The sequence below is a fragment of the Ceratotherium simum genome, chromosome 27, assembly GCF_057802395.1.
Source record: "Ceratotherium simum simum isolate JZ-2026a chromosome 27, ASM5780239v1, whole genome shotgun sequence".
Taxonomy (NCBI): Eukaryota; Metazoa; Chordata; class Mammalia; order Perissodactyla; family Rhinocerotidae; genus Ceratotherium; species Ceratotherium simum.
The window spans coordinates 39,481,189-39,491,660 of record NC_141926.1 but is presented as its reverse complement, the minus strand read 5'-3'; positions in this window follow the sequence as shown (position 1 = coordinate 39,491,660).

Below are 10,472 nucleotides of genomic sequence, written 5' to 3'. Positions count from 1 at the left end.
GCAGTCTCAAACAGTCTTCCTGAATCTCTGACTCCCACCATCCCAGCCCACATGATACATAAGGCCACATAGTATTTGGGAGCACAGTAACACAGCAACTTGGAAGGCATTGAGTTTCAAGCAGGAATTTTGCTTCACCTCTATTTTCCCACGTGGTTCTTAAAGTATAATCCCAATATCTTTGAAAATAACCAGAGTGAAATGTCTGGCATAGAGCAGAGAGAGAGCGAGCAAACAGAAAGGCAGGAGAGCCGTGTGCCTACCACACAGTTGGCTCGTGTGAGTTTCCTCCTTGCTGGGACACCTTTACACCATAACGTATGTATGTGACATAGGACTGGACATGGTCGGTTTCAGGGCCTTAGAAATACAGCATTTCTCTACAGGAAAGGTCACACTGCAGTGAATAATAAATACCCAGTTTCTCTTTAAAAATTACACAAAATTTCAGTGGGGAAGTTCAGATCACGAAATAAACACACACTTAAATAATACAGCAGACAGTGGTTAGAGTATCATTTTTTACCCAGATCCTAGATGTTCTGTTGCAGTGATATCTCCAAACAAAGAAAATTCAAATAGGAAATATATTGCTGCTATTTTTAAAGTTTAAATTTATGGAACTGTTTATAGATGAAATTTAGATTAGAAATATATATGGAAGTCCTAAAAATAAGACCATGTTAAATATATCGTCCGACACTGGCATTTTATCATAAAAGTACACTTACGCCATTTGTCCTTTTGAAAAATGCCCATACTCAAATCTTCTTACGTAAATGCCTCGTTCATTCCTTTCTAGAAGCACAGTGGCTTATTACTTACATAAATTTCTTTTAATTACAAATACTAATAATGCTACATACATGATTATAATCCTTCAATTTTATTTCAATAAATAAACAAGTGTAATCAATTGATTCCCTTGCAAAAGCAAACCAAATAATTTCTTTTTTGCTATTTATATTGTCCCTTTACCACTTAAAGTATTAATAAGGTATAAAAGGTATAACCACAGACAAGTAGGTGGAAAAATTCTGAAGAGCTGATGTTTTTATTCAATAATCTAGTATAGGCTAGTAAAATTAAAAGAGAGAGAAAGAAAGAGAGAAGGAAAGAAAGAAAAAACAGCTGAGGTATTTCTCCAGAGGTGCCGCAGGAGATGCCTAAGGAATTGGAAATGATGTCGGTAATGTAATGGTCTGTGTAACCTCATGAGCTGTCAAATCCTAGACTGCACAAGACTAATAGCTCTTTTATAAAGAGTTTCTTTTAGCAGCGCTCCCCAAACTCAAAGGCGCAGAACACTAGCTATTTAAGGGCAAAGTGATAAAGACTCACTTACTTAGGTTGATAAGCTTTCTCAGGAGTAGCATTTTGATTCTGAAACAAGTCACAGAACTCATTAACAGAACCAATGGTAATGATAATAGACTATGACTATCTTTAATTGTCCTTCTGTTGTGTTATGCATTTAAAGGCCACATTTGAAATGAAAGCTTTGTCGCTGATTTAATGGCAGGATTTGGGTTTTAAAGTAAGATAATCTCACACCTATAACAAGATCAGTTCTGCATTAGACACATGCCCTGGATCACCTTCAGAAATCTTTGTTGACCACATAAAATGCGAGCGTTTTAAAGTACTGATTTTGCAAAATAATAGTCAAAGTCTACCTATCTTTTAATATTCAAAGATATTAAATTTATGTTTCATGAAATACAAAATAAAATACTAGCTACAAACCTGGCACATACTTTAAATGGCATTCTAGAGTTTAAAGCATCAAAAGGTTTTGCATAGACAGTACCATTGTATATTGCAGAGATTTTGTTTTTGCCTTTTAATTTTTTGTTTATTGCAGTAACATTGGTTTATAACATTGTATAAATTTCAGGTGTACATCATTATGCTTCTATTTCTGCATAGATTACATCATGTTCACCACCCAAATACTAATTACAACCCATCACCACACACATGTGCCGAATTATCTCTTTCGCCCTCTTCCCTCCCCCCTGCCCCTCTGGTAACCACCAATCCAATCTCTGTCTCTATGTGTTTGTTTGTTGTTGTTATTATCTACTACTTAATGAAGGAAATCATACGGTATTTGACCTTCTCCCTCTGACTTATTTCACTTTGCATTATACCCTCAATGTCCATCCATGATGTCACAAATGGCTGGATTTCATCGTTTCTTATGGCTGAGTAGTATTCCATTGTGTATATATACCACAGCTTTTTTATCCATTCGTCCCTTGATGGGCACTTAGGTTGCTTCCAAGTCTTGGCTATTGTGAATAACGCTATTGCAGAGATTTTTAAGGCTGTCAGCATGATGGAGAGAAATATTTCAGCATCCTTGGAAGGACATATAAAGTTTAAATAAGCATATTCAATACGACTATAATTTTATATTTAGAAATGCAAATAAAAGTTACTACTATTATTTTTTTAATACAAATTCTAGAAAGCAAGCTCATAAAGCTCTACTACTTTGCACGTTATTGATTCTCAAGGCAGGAAGGGTTATCTTGGATTTGGAATAAGTTTATGAGATGTTTGTTTTTAATGGAGTAGAGTTTAGATTTTAAAAGTTTGAGAACTTCCAGTAAAATGAAAACATGCAATACAGGCTAAACTGGGGCCCAGAGACCTGGACTCTAGCCAAGGTCCTGTGTGTGGCCCCAAGGGCTCTAGACTGCCCAACTTGCACTTGCATAGCTTAGCAGCCCTGTGGGTCTATCCCTTACTTGCAGAATACTATACCTCATGTTATAGATCCCATTTTTGTTTTAGTGTCCTCTATTGTCAAATAAAGGGTTTTGGTGAATTATCAAGTTATTTCAGATATGTACTTATTTAAAATATTTTTTTGAGAATGTAGTGAAAGAAATATCCCTAAATTTTCTATGGGGTTATTCTTAACACTGTAAATTACAGTAGACCCCCTACACACACACAGACACACACACACACACACACACACACACACACGCACTTATCCATGGTTTTGCTTTCTGCAGTTTCAGTTACCTGCAATCAACAAAGGTCTAAAAACATTACATGGAAAATTCCAGAAATATATAATTCGTAAGTTTTAAATCGCACGCCATTCTGAGTAGCATGATGAAATCTCATGCTGTCCCGCTCTATCTGCCCTGGGATGCTACATCACGATGCCTATGTCATTTACCTCATATGTGATGAGATGAAGTAGGCATTGTATCATCTCACAAGATACAAGAGAAAGAAAGGTGAGTGCAGTACAACAAGATATTTTAAGAAAAAGAGAGACCGCATTCACATAACTTTTATTGCAGTATATTGTTGTAATTGTTCTATTTTATTATTAGTTATTGTTGCTAATCTCTTATTGTGCCTAACTTATAAATTAAATTTTACATACATACATACATACATAGGTATGTATGTATAGGAAAAAACATAACATATACAGGGTTTGGTACTATTTGAAGTTTCAGGCATCCACGGGGGGGGGTCTTAGAACATATCTCCTGCAGATGGGGGGGACTACTGTATGTATAATAGAACTGGAAAAATCAATGAAAAGGTGTTTATAGTTCGTCTAGTCTATATAAAGCAATGTAATCAGAAATGGGAGGGCTACAAAGATTCGGAAACCTTTACAAACCAGATTTCTGGTATTCTTTTCCCTTTTTTCTCATACATCAAAAGGAGAAATCAAACTAAAATAAAACTTGTTTGTAGTAAATTGGATGAAGGTTCAGGTCATTAAGATATTTGTTGCTTTCATATTCTATCATTCCTTTTTTCCTAAACCAGTTCATTGAAGTATGATTGACATATAAAAAGCTGTACATATTTAATGTATACAACTTGATGAGTCTGGAGATAAGTACACATTTGCAAAACCATCATCACAATCTATGTCACAAACATATCCATCACCTCCCAATACTACATGACACCATTTATATGAGAAATCTAAAATTGCCGTTTTTTTCTTTTAACGCCACTTCCATTCTTTTCCTTTGAGGAATATTTTTGGGAGAGGATAAGGACCACTTTTATTGAAAGTGTTGACAAAATCACTCAACCATTTCTACCATCCACACCATAGGTTACAAAATATTGGGAGAAGTTTAAGCTGGTTATATAGGAATCTATGTAATCAGGATATTTGAATATATCATAATGAAGTTTGGAGAGATACAGGGGCCACAGGCATATAAAACACTTTGGCTTCAAAAAAAAAAAAATACTAGTCAACAAACATTTGCTGAGGATCTACTATGTATTAAGCATATTAGGAATGCAAAGATGAAAAACACCTGATCCTGAGCCTAAAATATTTACTCTCTGCTTTCAAGGAGATAGACACTAGAAGGATAATTAAAATGAAGTGTAAGGAATGCTTTGAGGAAGGTGAACATGGATAACTACAAGGTTTTGTGAGAGCAAATAAAATGGGGGATCAAATGCTTTAGGACACTTTGGATTAGGAAGGACACTTTGTAAGAAGTGGTGCTGATTCCTAAAGCATCTGTGGGTGTTAAAGAGTCATTAAAGGGTGATCCATGCAAAAGAGCAAGCACGTGGGAAAGCGGAGGAGGAGAAAGCCTTATCTCTTTTGCAGAATCCAAATCTATGATGAGGATGAGGGTAGAGAGTGAGGATTTAGGCAGAGTTCATTTCATGAAGGGCCGATTATAGTATGCTAAGAAGTTTGCACAGTAGCCTGAAAAATATTGGAATCTATAGAAGAATTTTAATGGAGTGGTTTTTCAATTACATTTTTGACTTGGAAAGATCTCTCTGGCATTAGAGAGGAGACTAACTTGGGCTGTCGCAGTAAACTTGGAGACAAATGATGAAGGATTGGAACAAGGTGAAGACAGTGATCAGTGATGGTAAAAATATTTGAGTAGATTTAAGAGATATTAATCAGTTAAATAAGGAGGACTAAGAAATTGATTAGAAGTAGAGTGCAAGGAAGATGGAAAATTTAATAACTCCCAGATTTCTTGTTTGGGCAGCTAGATAAATAACGAATCTGTAAAGATGATACTTTGTGCCCAGCTCACCATGTTCCTTTTTGGGCACATAACTACATTTCTCAGCCTCCCTTGCAGTTAGAGAGTGTGACTGACCATGTGACTGACTTCTAGCCCAGCATGTGAGTGGCAGTAATAAAAGCCACTTCCAGGCCTGGCCCTTAGAAGTTTTCCACACAATCCACAGGCCATTCTCTCTCTCCTAGGGCAGTATTGGAATCCATCTATTCTAGATGGTTCAGCTACAAGATTGGGAACAATTTGGTTCCCCAGTTTCCTATGAGATAACTTCGGAGGGAACATGCCTGATCCTCATTACATGGTGAGAAGAGCGAAAAATAAAACTTGGATGTGAATTTACTGGAATATCATGATTGTTTCTTACAACAGCATATCTAATCCTATCCTGATTAAGACAGAAATCATTTAATCACTCAAAACTTTTGGAAAAGAGCAGGTTTGGGAAAGATGGATGGACAGGGAAAACACTGATGAGCTCAGTTTCAACATATTGAATTTGTGGGCCTGTGTAACATTCACATGAAGATGACAAGACGCATCTACAGAGACAGATCTGTACCTAAGAAAAGAGAGCTGGGCTGGAGATGCAGATTTAGAAGTCTGTAAGTTATAAATGGTAGTTGATGCCATGAAAATGGATAATATGACTCCGTTCCATCATCTCATCCTGTGCATACAATGTTCATATAAGGAATAATTGTTTTAAATGTCCATCTATCAACTCTAAATATTTAAAAGACCATATCAGGTTAAACAAATTCAGTATAAGTTTGCAACCTGTGTTATACCTTGACTCATTGGTAATCAATATTTTAATAAATTAGGAAAAATATATTAAACTCAAACATTTTCTCTAAAGTTAACTTCTGTTGTACACATTGTTTTTTTTTCTTTTGATCGTCTAGAATTAATTTATCCAACTTCTGGTACCAATTGCTGTTTTATTTTTCTTTGGTTGCAAATAGTCTCTGTAGATGGTAAATGAACGTTTTCTGCTCCTCCTTAACCAAAGACTGGGCTCATGATCTATGAGAAGCCAATCCTACTCACTTTTCCAGATCAAGACACACAAGTGGAATGGTGCAATGGTAGAAGGATGTTTAGAGCTAATTAACTTCAGGGGTGGCTTCTGATGAAAGCCCCAGTGGCTAATGATGTCCAGACACCTGGAGATTCCTTAGTTTCTCTTTGTTTTTGACACAGATTTTTAGTCTTCCAGCTGATTCTCTGAGTTAATCATTAGCATTTCAATAAATTTCCATTATGTACAAAAGAGCTGCCTGCAGCCAAAGAACACTTACCTGCTGAACATACCAATGCAAATAAACAAATAGAGTTAAAAGTAAAAGTAATCCTCATAATTTGGTAGAGGGTCATTTGTGAAAACAAAAATTCTAGCTTTAAAATGAAATATGAATATATTAGGCATTCAGTTAAAGGTTTTAAAATAAATGTAAATAATTGCCTCAACTTTTTCTAAGTTTAGAAATAACAAAAAATTTTAAAATAAATCACTCTTCTAAAAGAAAGCCATAAAAGCGATTTCTAATAAGAGTTTCATTGAAAAAATCCTCCGGCATTTTGTTATCTAACTGTTTCAGACATTTACTACATAATTTAAATATAAAATTGTCTTTTAGTTAACCATCAAATATGGAGAAACTAGAAAAAATGAGTGACTCAGGGCAGAACAGTGAAGTTGTCCTTAAATGAAGCTTAAACCAAAAATAAAAATTGATGGTTCCATATATTAAAACTGTTTTTGAGAAGTTAAAGTAGAGTTTGAATGAAGCAACCGTGTGAAATAGAATATTTTACATGGAAGAGATGGACCAAAAAAATCTTCTCTGAAGGCACCTCTACCACCAGAATATCAAAATTCAGAGTTAGAAGAATACTATAATGAAAGTGTAAATAAAGTATATCTAAAAAGAAACATGTTGGGATCTTATATGAAAAAAAATTTATCAATTAAGAAGAAATACACTATCCTCCTAGATTTGAAGCTCCTTGAGAGCCAGAGCTATACTCTCATTAAGTCAATTAACAAATGATTAGTTTAGGCACCAGGAAGCATTGTACTACACACTTTGAGGCTTTGAGGAAGTCAGGGAGACAGGTGCAAAATAGGTGTTATATGATCCCTGTCCACAAAGAAGAACCAGTCATAGAACAATTTATTATACTGAATGACCAATGCCATTACAGAGCTAGGACAGCAGAAGAAATAGAACAGCCTTTCTGCATGGAGAGTAAAGGGAGACTTTATGAAGTAGATACTTTTTAAGATGTGAGTTAAGAATTGCATAGAATATCTGTGTTTTTGTGTGTGTTTGGTAGGATTGTAACAAATGAGTCTTTTATGTGGCTGAACTTGAGCATCAGGAAAATGGTGTAAGTGGAGTAGAGGGAGATAGAAGGGGAAAATATTGGGGGCAGATTGTAAAAGATCTTTCATAATGTGGTAAGTAATCTAAATTATTATGGACATCACTGAAAAGTCACTAAAGTTCTTCAAGCAAGAAAGTGACATTATTAATTGTTTATGAATGATAATCTTGCCTATAATGCAGATGACAATCTGTGGGATGGGAAGCCAAGAGGTTTACCAGGAGTCTAATGGAACAGCCCCGAGGAGAAATAATACATGAGCAATAGGGTGTTTATAAAGAGAGATATACTTTTCAAAATGTAGTAATCAATTAGATTTGAAGATTAAGGAATTTGAAAATGACTCCAAGATTTCCAGCAGTAGTATGGGATTTCTACCCATCTTTATATGGGTAAACAATTGAGGACTGAAGGAAAATAAAAACTTGAAGAAAAGACAAAGAGGTCATATTCGTGTATGTTGTCATTAGATTACATGGTGGATACACTAGTGGAGATATCCGGCCAGTAGACAAAATGTAAAAGGATAAATCCATAAATTTTGGTACTGTTTATGTAAATCTTGCAGTCACTAGTGTATAGGAGACAATTAAAATTATTGAAGTAGATTCACGCTCCAGGAGTTTGCATTTGTGCAATCTCATCCATGAGATGAGAAAGGTACCAAGGACAGAACACATGATCTAAAGGTCAAGGAACAGAAGGGGACTGAGAAAGGATAGGCAGATTACCCAAATGAACGACATGAAAAAGAGGAATCCCAAAGTCCAAGGGAGAAGAAAGCACCATGAGCAAGGATCTGACTGGCAGCAGACAAGTACTATTGGTCTTGTTTTCTCTCCTTATTCCATTCTATACGTTTAACTTGTACTGAATTGACTTATATTTCATATGGCCAAATGATTGTTGTTTTTTCTCCCTCTGAATGTAATTGCCTCAAACAGGAATATAAAAATTGTCTGCTTTGGTTTAACATTTGAGAAGGAGAATCCTTTGATTTTGTATGTTTATCCTCTTTTTTCTTTTGTCAATTCTAAGTTTCAGAAGTAAAGCAGATATCACTTTAACTAACTTAAGCATGATCTAATTAGTTGAGAATGAAATTCCACTTCCTATGCATTTTTTTAAGTATACTAAATGAGATAATCTAATGAATGAATGACCAACATTCTCAGATTTTACTATAGCATTAAGGACTGACCGAGATGACCTTAGCATTTCTCCCAGCATGACTAAACTTTGGACAGGCTTCTTCCTGCCTCTTAGTCCCTGATCTTCCTTTCCACAGATCTTCCTTCCATTTACTTTAGAAAACTCATAATTGTAAATTCCTTCTCTGCCCTTTGAAGATGTAAATCTTTTTAAAAGCCTCTTGCCAGTTTTATAGTCCCAGACTGTCTTTCTCAAGGACCCGGAAGCCATGCCTTTGAAATGGAATTATCAAGGAAGATAGCCCCCATCTCCCAGTCTCTGTGGGAGGAAAGGAGCCTAACTTTGGTGGGTGCTTTGTTCTGAGTTTTAAAACTACTTCTTGTCAAGAAGATTGGAGAAAGTGTAACTTTTCTTTGGCTAAGGCCAATTGGCAAACACAGATGACCTACAATCCCCCTACCTCCACTCCAGGTCTTAAAACTCTCCTTTGCTTCAATGGAGTTGAGCTCAGACTGAGTTCTGACTTCTCTCCCTGCTGAAATAGACTTGAAAAAACTCTTCCTCGTCTGTTTAACTTTGGTGCAACTTTTTCTTTGTCAATATTTAATATATAAAATCCACAACAATGAATAGTCCAATACATAGGATTACAGATTCAATGGATTTATCTTTACATTTTTTCTTTCCTCAGTGTCAAAGTGTGTTTTTTGAAGAACAAAGTTAGAAATATGTCCTTGGCATTTCTAGCATGTGACAAAAATCAGGTTGGCATATACTGCTACCTGTTCCTCAGCTCTTCTACAAATCCATGTGATATGATAACAATCTGCTTGATGTGCTCTTCCATTGGCAAAGTGAAAATTAAATGAAAATATCAGTAATTTCTTTTCTACTATTCATTAAAAGCATTCATTGATTATCTCAGTGAAGTGTACTGAAGCACAATGAAATACACCCCCTGCAGGTTTAATCGTGTACAATATGAATCAAACAAAATAACATTGTAGTTGAGGGAGATTTAAGTATGAGCTCCACAAAATTATTATCATTTCAGTGAACTAGCTTCATTTAGAAAGGCACATTTAATCTCATGTTAAAATCCGTGAACCTACAAATTTGCTTTCAAACAGTTAAGAGAGACAAATTTCCCCAAACCAGGTGGATATACATATGACCAGATGTGGTACAAACAAGAGACTCTTTCCTAGAGTGGTGAGAACAGTAACGCTGATGACTAGGAAGAGTCTAGAAGTTAGAGTTTGTGTGAAATGGTTACTGGTTTTCTCTGATGATCTGTTTAGTATCATTTCCCAAAATGCATTTGCTAAATTACAACTACTACTTGACGAGAAATTTGGAGAGCCACACAATTACTGGGCTATAACATTTCTTATGTTATTTAATAAAACACTTTATTTCTAGAAATGGCTGGCAGGGCTAAACCATCTCAGAGAGATAAATGCTTATGACGTGACTGAATGTCTCCAAAATATGGCACTAAATAAGCTGCATGTTAAAAGGGAGACAAAGTTTTAATATCTCTCAAACCAAAACATCCAGAATACACGCATCTCAAGTGCAGCAGGGGTCCTTCCACAGCCTCTGCTTTCACCCCACGCACACTTTGAAGTCAAGGTCAGAACCTTTAACCATCCCTCAATGGATTGCACCCACAATTCATCCATAGCATTTTCAAAAGACGACAAGATTTATCAGCTTCTTATTCAGCATCAACCCCAACTCCTCTTTTCTAAGTGTAAGAGAAATACAGTTCCTCCAATCATGGAGGGACAGTCTCATACCCTGTTGGCACTGGAAACCACCTATACAGGCTGCTTACCATAAACACCTCAGACATGCCCTGTC